Here is a 22,338-nt window from a genome sequence, read left to right as displayed (position 1 = left end):
GTGTTTAAAAGGTTTTTAAGGTTGACCTTGACCTTTGACCTTTCAACTTTTTAGTCGATATCTCAAAAATGGTTAATTTTACAGAAATAGTAAACAGTGAAAAATGTTTAGGTGACTGAGGCACAACTTTTTTATATTTTGACCGAAGAGATTTGACATATTCTTAAGGGGCATAACCCCCGTTAACGGTTTCTGAAAAAGTAAACTTAGCTTTAACTCTTGAACCAAAGGTCCTAGACCCATGGGGTCTTTTACGATGACATTGTGAACTGATGACCTTCACAAAGGTCACAAGGTCAAAAGTCAATGTCATCTCCTAAAAAGCGAATTTGTTGATTTTTATCATATTTTAACAGTTTTTTGTGTGTTTAAGAATTTATCAATACATTTTACGTCTATTGGAACATGTATTTTACATTACAAAAGGAAAGACCTCTCAATTGTTTAGGAACAATTGACATTTTAATTAGTATTATTATTCTTTTTTTTCCGCCAAACTTTGACAAAATTTCCCTCTGTAACCGTAAGCCATGTCGCTTTCAGGTTCACACTTTGTATCGGTGTCATGAATACCTATACGGAACTCACCCTGTGAGTCGAAAAATTTTGTTGGTTCGGAGTAATCCCTCCGAAACCATAAAATTTTGTTATCATTTAAACACCGTAACCGTAATAGGTAGAAAAAAACCGAAGGGTGAAATCTGGTCTCGACCAGACCCCGGTTCTTCGTTACATTTGGATTGAAAAGATTCAACGAATCATTGGTAGGGTTATGCCCCTTTGAAAATTAACCGGTGTCGGTTGGCGACCAAAACTCAGAAACCGTAAGTCGTAGCCACCTAGGATCTTCACCAATGATCATCAATTCATGTGACTTTGAAAATGCCTCAGGGTCAAGTTTGTATGTTGACCTTGACCTTTGACCTTACACCTTGTTATGGGATAATCTCAGAAACCATTATACTTACAGAAGCTTTGAACAGTGGAAAATGTTTGGGTCATTAAGGCGCAACTTTGTTACATTTGACCGAAGAGATTTGACCTTTCTGTAAGGGGCATAACCCCTGTTTTAGGTTTCTGAAAAGACAAAATCAGCTTTTACTATATAACTAAAGGTCCTAGATCCCATGGGGTCTTCAACAATGACATTTGGGACCAATGACCTTGTCAAAGGTCACAATGTCAAAGGTCAAGGTCATGTCCCAGATAACGAATTATGTGTTTTTGACCTTATTTAAAGTATTTCAGTGTGTTTTAAAGCTTTTTAAGGTTGACCTTTACCTTTGACCTAACCACTTTTTATTGGATATCTCAAAAACGATTATACTTACAGAAATCGTCAATAGTGAAAAATGTTTGGGTCATAGAGGCAAAACTTTTTTACATTATGACCAAAGAGATTTGACCTATCTGTAAGGGGCATAACCACAATTGACTGTTTCTGAAAAGACTAAATTAGCTTTTACTCTTGAACCAAAGGTCCTATACCAATGGGGTCTTTTGTAATGACATCCTGGACCAATGACCTTGACAAAGATCATAAGGTCAAAGTCAATGTCATGTCCCAAATAGCGCATTTTGTGTTTTTTGTCATATTTTAAGGGTTTTAAGTGTGTTAAAGAGCTTATCAATGCATTCTACGCCTAATGAAACATATATTTTACATTATGAAAAGGAAAGACCTCTCAATTGTTCGAGATTAATTGACATTTTAATTATTATTATTATTATTATTATTATTATTATTATTATTATTATTATTATTATTATTATTCTTTTTCCACCAAACTTTGACGAAGTTAGCAGCCTTAACCGTAAGACGTGTCACTTTCATGTTCACACTTTGTATCGGTGTCATGAATACCTATCCGAAACTCACCCTGTGAGTCAAAAAAATTTGTCGGTTCGGAGTAATCCCATCGAAACCAAAAAACCTTGTTATCATTCGAACACCGTAACCGTAATAGGTAGAAAAAACCCGAAGGGTGAAATTTGTTCAGGTTCAGACCCCGGTTCTTCGTTACATTTGGATCGAAAAGATTCAACGACTCATTGGTAGGGTTATGCCCCTTTGAAAATTAACCGCAGTCGGTTGGCCCCAATAACTCAGAAACCGTAAGTCGTAGACACCTAGGATCTTCACCAATCATCATCAATTCATGTGACTTTGAAAAATTCCTCAAGGTCAAATTGGTATGTTGACCTTGACCTTTGACCTAACACCTTGTTATGGGATAATCTCAGCAACCTTAATACTTACAGAAGTGTTGAACAGTGGAAAATGTTTGGGTCATGTGCAACTTTGTTACATTTTGACCGAAGAGATTTGACCTTTCTGTAAGGGGTATAACCCCTGTTTTAGGTTTCTGAAAAGACAAAATCAGTTTTTACTATATAACCAAAGGTCCTAGACCCATGGGGTCTTCAGCAATGACATTGGGAACTAATGACCGTGACAAAGGTCAAAAGGTCAAAGGTCAAGGCCATGTCCAAGATAGCGAATTGTGTGTTTTTAATCTTATTTAATGGATTTTTAGTGTGTTTTAAAGGTTTTTAAGGTTGACCTTCACCTTTGACCTTACAACTTTTTATTGGATATCTCAAAAACGGTTAATCTTACAGAAGTCGTAAATAGTGAAAAATGTTTGGGTCATAAAGGCGCGACTTTTTTTACATTTGACCGATGAGATTTGACTTATCCGTAAGGGGCATAACCCCTGTTAACTGTTTTAGAAAAGACATATTAGCATTAACTCATGAACCAAAGGTCCTAGATCCATGGGGTCTTCAGCAATGACATTTGGGACCAATTACCTTGACACAGGTCACAAGGTCAAAGGTCAAGGTCATGTCCCAAAAGCGAATTAAGTGTTTTTAACCTTATATAAAGGATTTTAGTGTGTTTTCAAACTTTTTAAGTTTGACCTTGACCTTTGACCTTACAACTTTTTATTGGATATCTCCAAAACGATTATACTTACAGAAATAGTAAATAGTGAGAAATGTTTAGGTTACTAAGGCACAACTTTTTTTACATTATGACCGAAGAGATTTGACATATACTTAAGGGCATAACCCCCGTTAACGGTTTCTGAAAAAGTAAACTTAGCTTTAACTCTTGAACCAAAGGTCCTAGACCCATGGGGTCTTTTACGATGACATTGTGAACTGATGACCTTCAAAAAGGTCACAAGATCAAAAGTCAAGGTTATGTCCTAAATAGCGAATTTTGTTGTTTTTTTTTGTCATATTTTAACGGTTTTATGTGTCTTTGAGAGCTTTTCAATGCATTCTACGCCTATTGGAACATGTATTTTACATTTTGAAAAGGAAAGACCTCTCAATTGTTCAAGAACAATTGACATTTTAATTATTATTATTATTATTATTATTATTCTTTCCGTCAAACTTTAACGACATTTCCCAAAAAAAGTACGCGATATGTTAAAACGATATTAGGTATCTAGTATCAGTTGACCAAAAGCTATCTTGTGGTTGGGGCACGACCCCGTAACATTTCCTTTATAGCGGTTATCTCCCCGAACACTAAAAACCTTGTTATCATTCTAACTCCATAACCATAATAGGTAGAAAAAAACGAAGGGTGGAATTTGTCCAAGAGCAGACCCTGGTTCTTCGTTACATTTGGATCGAAAAGATTCAACGACTCATTGGTAGGGTTATGCCCCTTTGAAAATTAACCAATGTCGGTTGGCAACTCAAACTCAGAAACCGTAAGTTGTAGCCACCTAGGATCTTCACCAATGATCATCTATTCCCGTGACCATGAAAATTGACCTAAGGTCAAAGGTCAAGGTAATGACCTAGATTTTGACCATAGCTTGTTATCGGATTTACTCAATAACCAAAAAAGATGGACCTAGGGCAGCAAATCTGTTTTTCGGGTCCGAAATGATGATTTTTTGCTGATAACTCAAAAGAGTTAGAGATAGAAAGAAACTTTGAATTGCAAAAATGTTCATCATAATAAGATCTATAAAATTAGATCAAGGTCAGAGGTCAAGGTCCCTAGCAACGACATAAAACACCTTAGCAACCATATATTTTTGAACTTAAAAGGCTATGAATAATATAAATATGAAATTTTAATACTGGAAATGACATTTTTGTCCCTAGCAACGACATATAAGTCCTTAGCAATCACTTATTTTTTTAACTTGAAATACTATGAATAGTATATATGACGTTTTTAATACTGGAAGTAATATTTTTATCCTTGGGAATGTTTTTGTCCTTAACAACCACTTGTTATGAACATAAAATTCCTTAGCAACCATATATTTTTGAACTAAGAAGGTTATCAATAAAAGAAAAAAGGAAAGACCTTTGTATTGTTCATGAACAATTGACTTTTTAATTATTATTATTACTATTATTATTCTTTCCGCCAAACTTTAACGACATTTCCCCAAAAAAGTACGCGACATGTTAAAATGATATTAGGTATCTAGAATCGGTTGACCAAAAGCTATCTTGTGGTGAGGACACGACCCCGTAACATTTCTTTTATAGCGGTTATCTCCCCTAACACCGAAAACCTTGTTATCATTCTAACTCCGTAACCATAATAGGTAGAAAAAAAACGAAGGGTGGAATTTGTTCAAGAACAGACCCTGGTTCTTCGTTACATATAGATCGAAAAGATCCAACGACTCATTGGTAGGGTTATGCCCCTTCGAAAATTAACCAATGTCGGTTGGCCATTAAAACTCAAAAACCGTAAGTTGTAGCCACCTAGGATCTTCACCAATGATCATCCATTCACGTGACAATGAAAATTGACCTAAGTTAAAGGTCAAGGTCATGACCTATATTTTGACCTTAGCTTGTTATCGGATTTACTCAATAACCGTAAAAGATGGCTGATAAAATGAAACGGAGAAAATGTGTGTCATGTCGAGATCTACATTTGTTATGTGGGTCCAAAATTATTGGACCAACAATTATGGACCCAGGGGACCAAAACTGTTTTTCGGGTCCGAAATGATGTTTTTTTGCTTATAATTCAAACGAGAATAGAGATAGAAAGAAACTTTGAATTGCAAAAATGTTCAGCATAATAAGATCTACAAAGTTAGGTCAAGGTATGAGGTCAAAGTCCCTAGCAACGACATGAAACACCTTAGCAACCATATATTTTTGAATTTAGAAGGCTATGAATAATATATTTATGACATTTTTAATACTTGAAATGACATTTTTGTCCCTAGTTACGACATATCAGTCCTAAGCAACCACTTGTTATGAACATAAAAGTCCTTAGCAACCATATATTTTTGAAGGCTATCAATAAAAGAAAAAAAGGAAAGACCTTTCAATTGTTCATGAACAATTGACTTTTTAATTATTTATGGTAAAAGTTAATAAAACATATCAATATCATTCTTTTTTTATAAACTAAATCATGCAACAGGAATAAAGTAAAAATAATTTCCCCTATCAAATAATGTTTAACTAGAATTGATGGTTAAATCTGTCAAAAAAATTATGAAAATTTCAATCGACCAGTATTTGCCAGTATTGACCAGTTGAGGAGTATTAACCGGGGCGGTAAATACCGGTAAATACCAGGGGCGGTATTTACCGCCCAACCTTGCTTGTCATTAAGGTGGCTTCCTCCATCTTGGATTTTGAAGTAGCAGATAACAATTGGTTTAGATCTTTAATGACATGTGCAAATTTTGAGAGTAGTATGTAATTCATGTGTAAGACTTTTCATGTTAATATAGAATATTATGTGTTTTATCATATTTATGGCTGTATTTTCTAAAAAACACAATATTTTTGTTTGATTAATTTTTTTTTCAACTTTGCCACATAAGGGGAGATAACTCAGATAAAGTAATTTTTATAGTAGAAAGTGTTGTGAATTTACCTTTTTTAATATGTAGCAAGAAAACAAGTCTGGTGACCACATTTTTTCCTTTTCTTATCTGAAAGCATTTTATAAGAGCTATCTTCTCACATTTTATCTTAAAATTCTATGTTGTAGTTTTTTTTTTTATCACACAAAATTTGATTTTCCATGCATAATCTATACAAAATCTGACAATTTTGCACAACCTGTAGCGTGAAAAAAAGTCCGGTGACCAATACTTTTTATTATATTTTGGAAAAAAGCATGATAAAAACTACATTTTGACAAATTATTAAAAAATTCTATGGATTTTAATTAAGACCCCCCATCCACCTTAAAGATAAGCAACAAATATTTATCTTTATAAAAAAAATAGGAAGAAAACAAAACAAATTCCATTATCAAAAATTGTTCACGAACGAAGCCAGGTTAGATACGATATTAGATATCTAAATTTAAATTTTTATATCATATTTTTGATTAAGCCAATAATTGCTGTAAAAAAGTGACAGAAATTTACTAACCTCCAAAAGGAGTAAGACCAGATGTGTTGACAAAGTAACAATATATAGTTTTAAAATAAAAAAAAACACAAAAAATCACATTATAGATCGAACATTGTTTCTGTTAGCGCTTTCACCGCATCTCCTACGGTTCATCAGACAGAATTGTTATCGTTAATAGTAGCGACTTGTGACGTTACATAATAGTAACGTCTTGCGGTAGTTTGTATATATTACTGAATCATTTTCAAACAATCGGAGAAAATCAAAGTCGGACACATGGACCCAATGCTGTTTTAAGCATGCTACATCATTATCTGCATGGTAATACTTACGGTGAAATGGCGTGTCATTTTTATGCTGATAAATCCGTGGGACAAAACAAAAATAGAAATACTTTACATTATCTGTTGCAAAGGTGCGCAAAGGGTTTACACAAAACTATTTATTTGCTTATATGATTTCTGGGCACACACTATGTTTATGCGACGTATGTTTTGGCATGTTGAAAAAGAAATTTAGAAAGTCGGACGTAAACACTGTATCACAACTGGTTCAAATTGTAGACAATTCTGTAAAATGCAATAGGTCAGAAGTTTATAATGGAAATGTCATGGACGAAAACTAGTTAAAGTGGTGCAGATGGGATAATTTCTCCACTAAATATATCAAACCACTTAGATGTATAGGAAAATTTCATCACTTCAGATTTACCAGTGACGAAGTAGGAGTCGTATTTGCGAGAGAAACTCTTGGTCAACCGGAGAAAAGACTGATCCTTCTACAGGAAACCGCAAACCTACCGGAGAAGTTATTCAGCCAGCGGAGCTGATAGAGGAGAGAAGGCGTTATCTGTACAATGAAGTCCGTCCTTTTGTTCAGTTCAACTTCCGTGACGAGTTTTATCCTTGCGTCAGAGGAGTAACATTTTACATGTACATTACTGGTTACAGTTGGATTGAAAACTTGAGAATCTTTTGTGTTTTCATTGTTACATTCTTATGAATTAAATTAGATATTGTATACAAATGCAAGTTTTCATGTCTCTCTTCATTCAGAGAAAATAACCGATACAGAATAGAATCAATGCACGATAACGTTAATTTCACCACGTTGTCGTGAGATTCTGATATTAAATCTATTTATCCGTCAAAACTTGGAAATGGCGAAACGTTTTACAGAAGAAAGCTACAGTAAAACGGTCTTTTGTATTAATATTTTATGATTATTAACAAAATGAATATAAACAAAACGCAAAATGGGTTTTTTTTTGTGCATAAGGTCTATTTTATCCGACGAGGCTCATATATCATTGGTATCGGTATCGGATTCGACCCGGAACTTTAATTAATTTTTGGTAAAATTAGTTATGCGGAAAACAAAAGAGTTTAGGTGTAATTTTTAGTCATCACCAATGTCATATATTAGCTATATATATTATTGAATTCTTTGAATCGTCGATTTTACGTCATGGCGGCTAACAAATTGGACCTCGTTATTTTAGTATTATATATATTATAACTTGTAATCCAGCAAGTTGACAACTGTTTTATTTTACTCAAATATAGCAATAGCAATCGATTTTTGCGTTACAAATGAAGTTATTCTTTTTTCAAATGTCTTGATTTATGATTGATGATGAAAGTTGTATCATTTTGCAAAAATAAAAAAATACTTCAGTTCAAAAAAAGTTATATGATCGATCTCAAGATAAAAGTAATAAGTGAGTTAACGTTCTGCAATTAAATAACAAACTGGCATTTACGAAATGAATATAATAGGATCGATATACAGTTACATGTTTTTAAAGATTAAAAGATGATCATAGAACATAAACAACTAATAGTACATACCATGGCAGAATACAGTTAATTAACAAAACGAACGGGTTGATAAAAATATGTGATTTTTTTTTCTTATACACAGGAAAAATTGCAACATATGTTTTTCATATGTTTTCAAAACATATGATTTTCATATGATTTTCATATGTTTTTCATATGTTTGTCCCAAACATATGAAAAACATATGTTTACAAACATATGTTTACATATGTTTTGAAACATATGAAAACATATGGAAGCAAACATATGTTTTCATATGTTTTATAAAATATGTTTACATATGTTTGTAAACATATGAAAAACATATGATTTTCATATGTTTTCATATGTTTTATAGGACATTAAAAAAAATGTTTTGAGAAAATGTCAAAATTTGTCATTTAATTATCACATACATTTTTTCATTTATTATCTATATAGCGTATTTCTCAAACAGGAAAGTTCACTTTTTACTCTTCCCACGAAATCCCACATGATCATGATGCTGAAAGCAGGTCAGCCCTGTCAGTGTCACCCCCACAGCAGAGCTATCTAATTTTGAATTGAACAGAATGTAAAATAAGTGAATGAGTTATAAATATTAAATAATAATATGAATAAATATTCTTTTTTTAGTTTGTTCTTTATTCTCAATTCTTTTTTTTATTGATAATCCCATTATTCTCTATGATTCTTTATTCTATATTTCTGCTTTTTTTTGCTATCTGTTCTTTATTTTGCACTTTATGTCATTATTTTCTATTCTTAAACCCCCATCTTGATTCCAGACCCTCAAATATACGTAAATATACGAAAGCTTGCATGGTACGTCGAACACGAAAACCCGGAAATCTTTTCATCGTTACCGTTTTTTATACTATGACGCAAAATCCATGGACGCTCACGCGACCATCTGCTGCTGTCTTTTTAAAAGTTTTTAAGAATGGACAGAGATAGATGATACAAGGAACTTTGGTTTTTCAAACTGGCGAATCAAAAATTTATTATAAACAGATAAATTGAAATGGGTGACTTGTCGATTAACTGGAAGAAACCGGGGAACGAAACACAGAAAATTTATGAAACGAAAGTCAACGCAACGAAAGTCAAAGTGTTTTTAATTTGATGGATAATTTTACGTACCCTAAAAACGCAACGAAAGGTAAATATTATTATGCACATTTTGTTTAATTATTGGATTAAAGTAGAAGATGTGTGTGCTTTCACTAAGTTTATTTTTCACGAAAAACTATTTGACTGTAGACTTATACTTGATGTAATTGAAATTGTTTATCTAATGTCACAACAGAACTTAATTACCTTAACTGATGCAGACCTGTATATCTTATTATCTCTCTAGCAATTAATAGCTATTTTACACTTAATAGATAGGGGTGTCCCTGGGGAGCAATTACTCCCCCTTTTTCATATAATTTAGATTTAAAAAATGTATTATACCTTTTCATACATCGCGTAGGTAATATTGTACATGTAACCTTTTCCCAATTTTAATTATAAGTGCACGTGATTCCAGGACATACAGGAGCGGACAAGAATCACATTCCGGCATTACCGAGAAAATCATCACATTTGATTAAAGCTCAAATCTGAGGCTCAAATTCCTTATTTTATGTTACCTTAAGGCAAAACAAGACTTGCAACTAAGAAAATTACAGGGCTTAAATTTGCATATGACAAGTACAATAAGCCTTAATTATCCTGAGTCTGAGACTACTATTACTGAGTACTATAACAATAAACATCTAGTAATTCTCAGCCTTAACATACATGTATTATACTTCTGATAGTTTTCCACACCTATTCACATATTTTTAAGCTGAAAAATATGAACCAGGCTATTACAGCGGCAGGTCTTATCACCTTGTTGTACATTATAAGATGTGGACCCTAGTCGAGTGCATGAATGGTCTACTTTACATCTACTTAAAATGTGAATATAAAAATAAGAAGATGTGGTAAGATTGCCAATGAGAAGGGTCCAATTCTCCACCAGAGATCAAATGATGACATAGAAGTTAACAAGTATAAGTTATGGTACAAGATGACTTCAACAATGAACAAAGCCCATACCACAGTCAGCTATAAAAGACATTTAATGGAAATGACAAATGTAAAACCATGCAAATGAGGAAACTAACAGACTGATAATGATTTATAAACAAAACAAGGAACAAATAAACAAATATGATATACAGCAACAAAGTGAACAAACGACAACTTGAACCGCTGAATTACAGGCTCCTGACTTGGGACAGGCACATACAGGATGTGGTGGAGTCAGACTAGTTTGTTGGTGCCAAACCCTCCCCTTAAGGGAGCTATAATTTGTTTTTTATGTGGGGGGAGGTGGGGCTAGGATGAAATTTGAAAAAAAGGCAGGATGAGCCACTTTGCCAAAAAAAAAAAGGCAGGATGACAATTGATGTAAAAAAATTGTCAGGATAAACTATAAATAAAAAAAAACAGGACTGAATAGAGTGGAAAAATAAAAATGCAGGACAAAATTTTTCATCCTACCCCCTCCCCCCTATAAAATAAAATGGTAGCTCCTTAACCTGGGATAGTGGTGTGAAACTGCTCAACTCATCTGACATCAGATCTGTACAAAGCAGATTTAACCACTTTGATTCATCACTTCATACAACAGTCATGACTATGGATTTAATAAACATAACATGCATAAGATGGATTAGAACATTCAAATAATTTAATACTTTTGATATAGTTAATTTTTTTTCAGGGCAAGTCTAGATCTGTTGTTCTTGTTTTAAAAGATCAAAATAAGCCAATTTTGCCATATAAAAATATTAAAGGCAATTTGGCAGATATATTGTAACTTCATTTTATTATACATTTGAACATGTTATACATTATTTCTTTTAGCATTTTCAATGAAAGTACATTTTGTACATGTACTTCAAGAAGTAGAAGAATCTAAGCAACAGAACAGAATTCATTTGAGGCATTGCTTTCTAGATTATATAATGGATTCATAGATTGTCATATTGATTTATGTGCATAAAACGAGCAGTAATCAATGAATAATTTTGTGATGAGAGGTATGTAATGAAGAGGATAACTTTGTTTAAATATTTGGTTGTTGTCAGACTCTGTATACATGTTGCAAGTTTTGAGGTCATAGACATGATAGAGTTGAAAGTTTTGATTCTTGTTGTGGGCTATTTCTATAAGCAGTGACAAATTATTATTTTTTACAGGTCAATTTTATAGAAAATAGCGTTGGAAGCTCTATTAACACTTAATTGCTTGTTCTTTTTTTGTCTTGCAAAAACAGTCATGAAAGTGAGTCTTGGGCATGCTGTTTTAACAGAGGCGAAGTCATAAACAATTTGTTAAAAATTGAGATTAGGTCAGATTAAGAGGAACCAAACAATAACTTATGGCCGTGTTATGGTTATATAAGTCAATAATATTTTTTGCAGTAGAAGTAGGATATCCACTTCTCATTTCCATTTCCATTGAGATTATATGGTCCAAATCCCTCAGTCATGGTTGATTGACTTTGATATTTTTACTTAACTTAAATGTGAAAAGTTTCTGATTAGGTCAGTTTGAGTGAACCAATAATGATAAATCTTTGATATTTGGTATGCAGTTGTATATGTCAGAGTACTAGCGCATTTCATATCCCTTGTTTTTATTTTGCCCAGCCCCTCAGTCATGCTCTATTGATTTTGAAACTTTGTCAAGTCATGGATGGTGTTTGACTTTGGATGTTTAAGCATTGTCATTATAATATCAACATTTGAAATCTACTAACAGGATTTCATACAGAGAAGACATACTTCTATGTCTAAAGTTTATTCATATGATATTAATGTATACCAAAGGTTTATTATATACCATTAATGTCTTGGATAAATTATTTATACAGGAATTACTTCACTTTGAAATGTAAATTCTATGGAAGATAACCAGTAAAGCACTGTAATGGTTACATTTTTTTGTCAGATATTTTTGTAATTCATACCATATGTCTATATCAGCATGGTCTTTTAGTTTTATGAGTTAGAAAATAACTGCTGATCAAATATGTTTACAGTAGTTATACCTCTTGGAAATAGATATTGTAAGAAAAACTGCATTGCAAGCAATCCCACACATGTCTTCATTTCTTTTAGATTATTTATAATTTATGAAAAAGGTTAAAAGAACATACATATTTTTTGCTTTTTGACAGCAAATTTTATATATCCATCAATTGGCGAGGTACATTGAAGCGCTATTCTTTTATTTAATGCATGAAGTATGGATGGTAACACAAATGACAACATATTACGGGTATGTTCATGAGTTAATATTGCCTTGTCTGAAAATAGTATACGTGAAGTACTAACATTGAACTATGGTAACGTTGTAACCCTAATGCTGTAGTGAATGACGTTATTGTATAGATTTCATAGCTACAACAACGATTAAACTTACATTGCAATCATAAGTATTTATTGAGATTCCACTACATGCCTTTAAATTGTATATTTAAACAATTTTGCCTATGTAACAGGAAATCAAGATTTAATAGACATCAGAGTTAATGCCTAAATGTTGTTTTTTTTTAAACTGTAGACAGCAGAATAGATGATTTTATATTAGAAAAAGTTCATACTAAACTAAGACGGGCTTAGGCTATACATATATTATTAGCTCACCTGGCCCATTGGGCCAGGTGAGCTTTTCTCATCACTTGGCGTCCGTCGTTCGTCTGTCGTCCGTCGTCCGTAAACTTTTACAAAAATCTTCTCCTCTGAAACTACTTGACCAAATTAAACCAAACTTGGCCACAATCATCATTGGGGTATCTAGTTTAAAAAATGTGTCCGTTGTTGGGTTGCTGCCCCTGAATTGGTTATTTTAAGGAAACCTTGCCGTTTTTGGTTATTACCTTTAATATTATTATAGATAGAGATAAACTGTAAACAGCAATAATGTTCAGCAAAGTAAGATCTACAAATAAGTCAACATGACCAAAATGGCCAGTTGACCCCTTAAGGAATTATTGCCCTTTATAGTCAATTTTTAACCATTTTTCGTAAATTTTTGCAATCTTTTACAAAAATCTTCTCCTCTGAAACTGCTAAGACAAATTTAACCAAACTTGTCCACAATCATCATTAGGGTATCTAGTTTAAAAAATGTGTCCGATGACCCCGCCCGTGAACCAAGATGGCCGACATGGCTAAAAAATAGTACATAGGGTAAAATGCAGTTTTTGGCTCATATCTCTGAAACCGAAGCCTTTAGAGCAAATCTGACAGGATAAAATTGTTCATTAGGTCAAGATCTACCTGCCCTGAAATTTTCAGACCAATCAAGCAACACGTTGTTGGGTTGCTGCCCCTGAATTGGTAATTTTAAGAAAATTTTGCAGCTTTTGGTTATTATCTTGAATATTATTATAGATAGAGATAAACTATAAACAGCAATAATGTACAGCAAAGTAAGATCTACAAATAAGTCAACATGACCAAAATTGTCAATTGACCCCTTAAGGAGTTATTGCCCTTTATAGTCAATTTTATACAATTTTCATAAATTTTGTAAATTTTTGTAAATTTTTACAAAATATTTCCCACTGTAACTACCGGACCAAGTTCATTATAGATAGAGATAATTGTAAGCAGCAAGAATGTTCAGTAAAGTAAGATCTACAAACACTTCACCATCATCAAAACACAATTTTGTCCATCTGTGTCCTTTGTTTAATATGCACTTGGACCAAGGTGAGCGACACAGGCTCAGATTCTGCCAGAGGTGGCGTCGCTGTCCTAAAATTTAGGTTCAGTCTGTGGTTAAATGTTTTTTGAACATCGATAACTTTGTCAAACAGACATGGGATTTTGTGAAATTGAGACAGAATATTCGAAGCTTCTTAATGACCAAACTACAGTATCCAAGGCAAAATTTTGAAAATATTCTTTTTCATTTTTCCGTATTTGAACTAATAAATGGGCTTAGTTTTTTTGATGAGCTTGCGACTTCCGCTGCAGAAAGCTCGACATAGGGATGGTGGAAGACACGGATGCTTCATACTATGTACAATGTCTATAGATGCATATGTATGTTATGAAGTTTCTGTCAGTCAACTGTCCATTGTCCTTGAACTCATTTTCATGGTTCAGTGATTACTTGAAAAAATAAAGGTTTTTTGTAATGTTAATTTCTCTCATAATTTCTCTCTTATTAATATTATTTATAGTATTCATGGTAATAGGATATTTATATTTACTTAGTGTGTGGGTATCTTGCAAGGTCCTAGTGTCTGTCTACTCTGTCAGAAAGTTTTCGTGGTCAATTCAATATCTCAGGTATTATAAGCAATAAGTCTACTATATTTGGTGTATGGAATTATTGTAAGGTGTAGATGTCCAACTGGTAGTTGTAATCTGGCCTTGACCTCATTTTAATGGTTCAGTAATAAGTTTTTATGTTTTGGTCTAATTTTTGGATACTATAAGCATTCAGTCAATTATATTTGGTGTATGGAATTATTGTAAGGTGTAGATGTCCAACTGGTAGTTGTAATCTGGCCTTGACCTCATTTTAATGGTTCAGTAATAAGTCTTTATGTTTTGGTCTAATTTTTGGATACTATAAGCATTCAGTCAATTATATTTGGTGTATGGAATGTTTGTAAGGTGTACTGATGTAAAATTGAGAATGGAAATGGGGAATGTGTCAAAGAGACAACAACCCGACCAAAGAGCAGAAAACAGCCAAAGGCCACCAGTGGGTCTGACAGTAATCACCCGAACTTGACCTCATCTTCATGGTTCATTGGATATTTTTTTCTTGCTTAGTCTGTTTTCCAGATACTATAAGGTAAAGGTGAACTATATTTGGTTTCTGGAATGATTGTAGATTGAAATTGTAAGGTGTTTAGGTTAAACTTTACATTTATCTTGCAGGCTTCATCTGACCGTAACCTTATTTTCATGGTTCATTGGTCAGTATTAAATTTCTCTTGATTTGGTCTTTTTTTTTAGATACTAAAAGTATAGGTGAACTACTTTTATGTTTATGGAATGATTGTAAGGTGTTTATATTTGTCTTGCAGGTACAATTCTTGCCAGATTTTTTAAAACTTATTCTATAGGTTAATATCAGCATAATCCTAGTCAAGTTTTATAAATTTGGCCGATCAACTTTTTTCAAAAGAGTTATGCCCCTTGGAAATAATAAATTTATGGAAAATGGCCTCGTAAATGCTCTCATTTTTTTTTATTAAACTTATACATGTAGTATACTATTATAGTAATGCCCTTGAAGGTCGGTTTGAAATATTTAGTATACAAGAAAAAGAACTTTTTTTCCCCCAAGCACATTTTTTATTTATAAATATTTTTGAGAACAAAAAAACATGTTTTTTTTTTTTAATATTGCCCCTTGATAGATAAAAAATGTACGACTAGGTGGACATTGAAACTCTGTTCTTTTATTTTTACTTGCAGGAACTGAAAAGTAAAGAAACAGAACCAAAGAACATTAATTTTAGATTAATACAATATTGAACTCAAAGTCAATTTAGTTGTCTTTCTTAATCATACAGGATATTTCCAAAAAAGCGGCTGCATACACATGCACCAGTAATAGCCAACAGTTGAGACAATTAAATATCTGTGTATGGTGATATAGCAATAGAAATATCACATACATCATAGGGAAATAGAAATAGAGTATGTCAAAGAGACACACATATGAAAATAGAATATAGACAGTAGAAATGGAGTATGTCAAAGAGACACACATATGAAAATAGAATATAGACAATAAAATTGGGGTATGTCAAAGAGACTAACATGAAAATAGAATATAGACAATAGAAATAGGGTATATCAAAGAGACAAACATATGAAAATAGAACGTAGACAATAGAATTTGGGTATGACAAAGAGACAAAAATATTAAAAATAGAATACAGACAAAAGAAATGGGGTATGCCAAAGAGACAAACATATGAAAATAGAATATAGACAATAGAAATGGGGCATGTCAAAGAGAGAAACATATGAAAATAGAATATAGACAATAGAAATGGTGGATGTCGAAGAGACAAACAAACCAAAATAGAATATACTAGACAATAGAAATGTGGAATGTCAAAGAGACAAAAATATGAAAATAGAAGAGACAACGTTAACAGGTTAATAAAAAAAGAATTCTACTTGATATAAAAATTATGGAGCACTGTTACTTTTCTGCATAAAAGAATGCCTGTATACAGTTGTTTTTTATTTGTTTGAGCTTTTGATTTTGCCATGTATTTTCTGTGGAGTTTGGTATTTTGGGTTATTTACTTTTTAAAGCAACAACTCATCACACTGAAGTATTTACACTCAAAATGAGTTCCTGACAGAAAAAAAAAATAACGAAGAAAAACATTAAAACATCAAAACATAACTTTAAAAAACCTACTGCAAAAAAAAAATACATATATATACAAACCATGTTTAGAATCTATGAGAAAATAAATGCATTTGAACAATTAAAAACATATAAAAAATATATATTTAGGACCAAGATAAAATCATATGAAAACATATGTTTGGGCCAAACATGTGAAAACATATGTTTAGGACAAACATATGAAAACATATGTTTAGGCCAGGTATGAAAACATATGAAAAACATATGTTTGTAAAAAACATATGAAAAACATATGTTTTCCATATGTTTACATGTATGAAAAACATATGTTTTTCATATGATTTTAAAAACATATGTTTTTCATATGTTTTCCATATGTTTTTCATATGTTCGAAAACATATGTTTTCATGTCGGGCCTAAACATATGTTTACATATGTTTTCAATCATATGAAAAACATATGTTAAACATATGAAAACATATGTTAAACATATGAAAACATATGTTGCAATTTTTCCTATGTACGAAAATTGGTATCTGATAAAAATTAAGATTATATTGTTGTTATTTTGTTTTTATACGTTTCAATAATAGACCATTATGAAAATATACACTGTTTGCAAACACATTTCTCTTAGAACAGAACGAATGTATATTATGTATTCATGTACAGATCAAATTTCTCGTAGTAACTTTGAATTAAAGATTAAGTAACATCCCCCCCTTCCGGGCCAACAAAAAATAAGAAGGTAAGACGATACAAAGGATAAGCAAACTCCATTGTCAAAAGGTTGACGGGTATTAGTTTATACGAATGTCAATACCAGTCAAAATGCAACTATAAACTTATTCCAGCACAAACAAATCAACTGATTAGATTTTTACTTCAAAGGGTTAATTTTCCACTAGCATAGATATAAAAAATACAGCATTCAGCTAAACGATAAGTAAACCAAACAAACAAAAATTTACTCACCGCAGCTGAATTGTTTGTTTTGGTTGATTCTGCTGAAAGGTTGTTTACAATTAATATTCATACTTTCACTGAAAAGTTGGTTTCAATAGTCTGTGTATTAAAATCATTTAAATATCTGTCATTATTCTTTTAAATGCTCAATAGTCTGTGTATTAAAATCATTTAAATATCTGTCTTTATTCATTTAAATGCAAATTCTTACGTCGATGAAAATTATCGTTGCGTTGCAAGTTAGTAATACTATGCTCTAGATCTACATCTTATGTAATGTAAAGCATAATGTGAATATATAGTGTCAGGTTTATGAAAGTGTACATGCGGATACATGAATAATACATGGTGTCCTATTATTTAATTTTCTATTTTCTGAATAATTTAAAACCTAAATACAAAACTTATCATTTAACAAGGATGATATTCTGGCGAATCTTTAGTCCTTCAATGAACATCACATTGAACAAACAATCTATGGACTTACCTTGTTTGTATTAGTTACCTAAGCGTCCCAAGACTCCGTACAAACAATGGTAAATTGTTGGCTAATCTGCATGATCTACAATGTATTTGTCTACTAGATAGACAACATTCTGCATTCAGCGAAAAAGGGTTTTCAGAAATGCTGTTAAACTATCAACTCGTGTAGCGTAGTGGTGTTAACCATGTGTGGATTAAAAAGAAATTCAGAAGAACTTCTAGATAATTTTTAATCTTGATCTTTCTTTGAAATTAGTTCTATCAAAATTTTAGTTTTTCAAACCTGTATTCAACCATTCCCGAAGTGAACATGAAAAGCGGATAAAGGAAATAATCCATAATGCTTTTCAATATAAAAATGGTAGCATACTAGTTACGCCATAAATTTAATACCATACCGCTTTTTTTGCTAAGAGTGAACTTAAAGTTAAAACGTGCTAACCATAGGAACAAGTGATCAATATAAAACAGATTCGTATTGACAACATATTTGTTGAACTTAGAGAGGTATTCCTATGTGAACTAACCGTGTGTCTCTCCTTGTCGACCTCTTATTCTTTTTATATTAGTCGGAGTTCCTTCAGACACTTTTCAAAAACAAGAAGATCAAAGAAGCTAGATAATTTATTTCACATTCAAATAAATTGATGATGTTTTTACAATTACCAATCCAAACGTTTCCGATTAGGTTCCATTATTATATCCTCAAGATCTAGAAAGGAAAGGAAAAAGAGACATTATCATTAGACTTATACCTCTAATTTGACATAAGCGGTTATCTCAGTACCAGAATATATGATAAACGAGACGATTTAAATTTTGAAACTATAAATTTCCCCTACATAAGCATATGGGGTTTACATTTCGCAACACATTGAATATTGAAGAACTTGGGGCTACTACTCAGTATAAAAAACCGTTTAATCGGTGTCGTAGCAAATAAATAATGAGCAAGGGTTTAATCTTTATCAAAAATTTTCTTGTTACTTTCTCAAGAATATAGACCTGATATACAAATAATACAAGATGGTCTTGAGTTATAGATCATCTATGCTGATGTTGTGAATTCTTTTATTTTTTCTTAAGTTGCATTTTATTTGTCTTCACGCTATCATGTTTCTGTTGGTTGTATGACTTTTGACATGACTCGTTATTTATACATCCCGCCATCGGGGTTTTCACTTTTTCACGTTGTGTATTACTATTGCAGGTGGTCATGATGTGCAATTTATAGGTTAAATTTTTTTAAGGCGTTTTTTCCAATTTGTTTCCCCTTGTATACCTATTTACTTAATGTTTAGGTGTAATACCACCAAATTATATTAAGTCACATCCGGTTGCATACGAAAATAGGTCGAAAAAAAATTCCCTTGAATTTGACAGTTGTGGGTAATTAATCCTACATTTTATTGCAGTAAAACATTTCTGGGTCATAAACATATATCTTGGGTATTTCAAAGCACCATTATTTTTTTATTTGGGGTTCCTATAGAATATTTTGGAAACTTGAGGTAACATGTTTACTAAAGCTTGTACACAGCTTAAATAAGGGGGAAAATTTGATTGGTTAACTTTCAGTGATGGTTATTTTCTTATATGCAATGACTTGTTATGTGAATTTTTTTCTATAGTACAGGACAGGATAAAACAGCACTCATGCCAGGTATTTCCTTATTTGAAACAAAGATAAATCCTGCACAATTTTTTGAAAAGTGCAAACTTAACAAAGACTAATAGGGGGAAATCAATGATGGTATTACACCTTTACTTATCGAGAAATTGTAAATACTGTATACGATATGTTCTACTAATAGTATTGTTTTCAGTTACTTATATAGCTCATTTTTGTTTTTATAAATTATTCAATTACTCAATAGAGTTATTTTAAATTTCAATAAATGCATGGACTAAATGTAGTTTTTATGAAATTGTACATTATTGTTTCTCACAAATTAATAAATTATCAAATTTGAGAGAGGAGTATAGAGAAACAGGCTTACTTTAAAAATAATTACAAAAATATTACTGAGTTTAGTTATTTTATACATTTTTGTAAGAATAAGTAATTACAATTATATAAGAATCATAATCATGAAATTGTTTTGGGTTACAAATCAGAAATAAATTAATTGAATCACAAGTTACTATCTATCTATAATTGCTGTCAGGTAAAATTGACACCATGTTTTTGGTTGAACATTATTAAACAACCTACCGCATTCATTGAAGATGACGTTTTTCAATTAGGGGAATCAAAAATCTTTCCAAAAAAAACAGTACTGTCCTACCTTTTGTTGTGATTAAACTGTATAATCCTGACTTTCACATTATCCAAGATTATTTGTCATTATAAATCCGCTATCATGGTTTCTATGAGGATGCTTTATTTACATAACATTCGTTACTCTCCGGTAATATCCATGTCATTGATGTGATACAGTTTCCCGCGCTTTTTGCATGTAAACAATAAAAATGATGAAAAGATCCGAGTGGCCCGAGAAAAATAGACTGCAGTTGTAACTCCACGGCAACACTTCCGGTAATATCAATGTCGGATTCCACCATTGAAAATAATCTTTGATTATGTGAAGTCAAGGATTATACAGTGCAAACACAATAAAAGGTAGGACAGGAGTGGTTTTATTTTATAAATATTGTTGATTCTACCAATTGAAAAACGTCATCTCGAGTTTTAGTTTAAACATATTTTATTTGCTGAATTAAAGCAAAATGGATTAGACACAAGTAAATCATACTTGTGAAGTCTTCTCCATAATACAATATAAAATTACAGTTATAGTATAATAAAATGGACATGCATGTAAAGCAAACAGTTCATAGAATATTATACAAGCTATCATGGGTAAAAAAGAAGAGAGAGAGAGAGAAAAAAAAGTTGGAAAAGTTATATAATTCTGTGATGATGACGTGAGTGTTGATGATGATGTTGATGATGATGATGATGTTCCGTGCCAGTATCAATAACGCTTTATGAAGGCACAAGAAATCTGTTTGACCTTTTGATGAAATTTTGAACATGTTTGAAAATATGAATATTTTGTTCGTTCGAAAGTTCCAAGTGTCCGCAAATTAATAGTTTTGTATCGGAAAGCTAGTTAAGATTAGTGAATAATGTTTTTCTACATGAAGTGTATTTTGGACAAACGAAGAAGTAATGATGGACATCCTCAATATCTGACCCACAATGACAAGAAGGATCATTTATAATATTAGCTCGAAAAAGGTCATTGTTTAAGAATGAAGCGGAGCATCGCAATTGCGTTACGATAATATTCAATTTCCTCGGGCCATACAAATAAAACGTTTCAATTTTACTTAGTAGACTATCGTTTTTCAATTCTTTCTTAAATTTAGAAATTTAGAAAACACTGCGAATTTTTGGATCAAGTTTATTCCATTCACGTATTGTAGAGGGAATAAAATAAACGATTCAGTTGTAAGGGAAAGTCTGCAAAATGAATCTTGAGTGAACGCGCCTGGCAATTAAAAATTTTTCAATAAAAATCGCGGTGCCAATTTTACATGACGGCGACTATATATCCGTCTACCTTACGAGTTCCAAGGAAAGTTATACTTTGATAGCCCCAAGAGACTAATAACTGACCCAGGAGCGTGGATATGAAATATCAGTGCGTCAGAAAGGCAATTAGTGTTTTACGTGGAATACTGCTTGTATTGTAGGGACAAAAAACAGATGTTTGTGAAAATTTGTTAAAATTGGTTAAGAATGTTTGAACGGACACCTATAAAAATAATACTTACAAAAGTAACTTATATCAAATATAAGTATGATCTAAATAAGCCTCGCTTTAAACAAAACAAGGCAATGCAATTTTAAAAGATACAGGTTTCAGTAATTCCCCTGCTTGATCAAGGACAACCACTTTACTTGAAGTCATTGACAAATTTTACACTTACTATCTAATACATCTTTTTGTGGGCGTCTTTGTTAGATTAATTTGAACGTTTGTTTTTAGTTCGTTGTGTTGTATATGCCTGGCATGTATGTTTACACAGATTTGGCTGCTGCATTCCAATTATTATCACATTAACCTTTAACATCTTTTGAGTTGCTCACCTTATTTAGTCAATACATCGAAACTATAAACAATTGTCATACAAGTGAGAGGTTGAGCTAGCCTCCAAAAATACATTAACTAATATAAAGATTAGAAAATGTTGTATGATAACTAATGAGACATCTTCCCACCAAACTTTAGAATCGGGGCTCTAATGGTCCAAAATCGCCCGAGATTT

The 22,338-nt window shown here is 32.1% G+C and overlaps 1 protein-coding gene across 1 annotated transcript in view; it reads right to left on the bottom strand.

The window, feature by feature from the left end:
• LOC127712610 (uncharacterized) overlaps nt 1–17,620 on the bottom strand; it is a 108,500-nt gene extending 90,880 nt beyond the window's left edge. The window contains exon 1 of the mRNA XM_052219154.1: nt 17,587–17,620. The gene's annotated coding sequence lies outside the window, so the exon portion shown is untranslated. The remainder of the gene's footprint in view (nt 1–17,586) is intronic.
• Nucleotides 17,621–22,338: the final 4,718 nt, after the last annotated feature.

This window comes from Mytilus californianus, unplaced genomic scaffold (genome assembly GCF_021869535.1).
Source record: "Mytilus californianus isolate M0D057914Y unplaced genomic scaffold, xbMytCali1.0.p SCAF_8, whole genome shotgun sequence".
Taxonomy (NCBI): Eukaryota; Metazoa; Mollusca; class Bivalvia; order Mytilida; family Mytilidae; genus Mytilus; species Mytilus californianus.
This window is presented reverse-complemented; position numbering and strand designations above follow the sequence as displayed.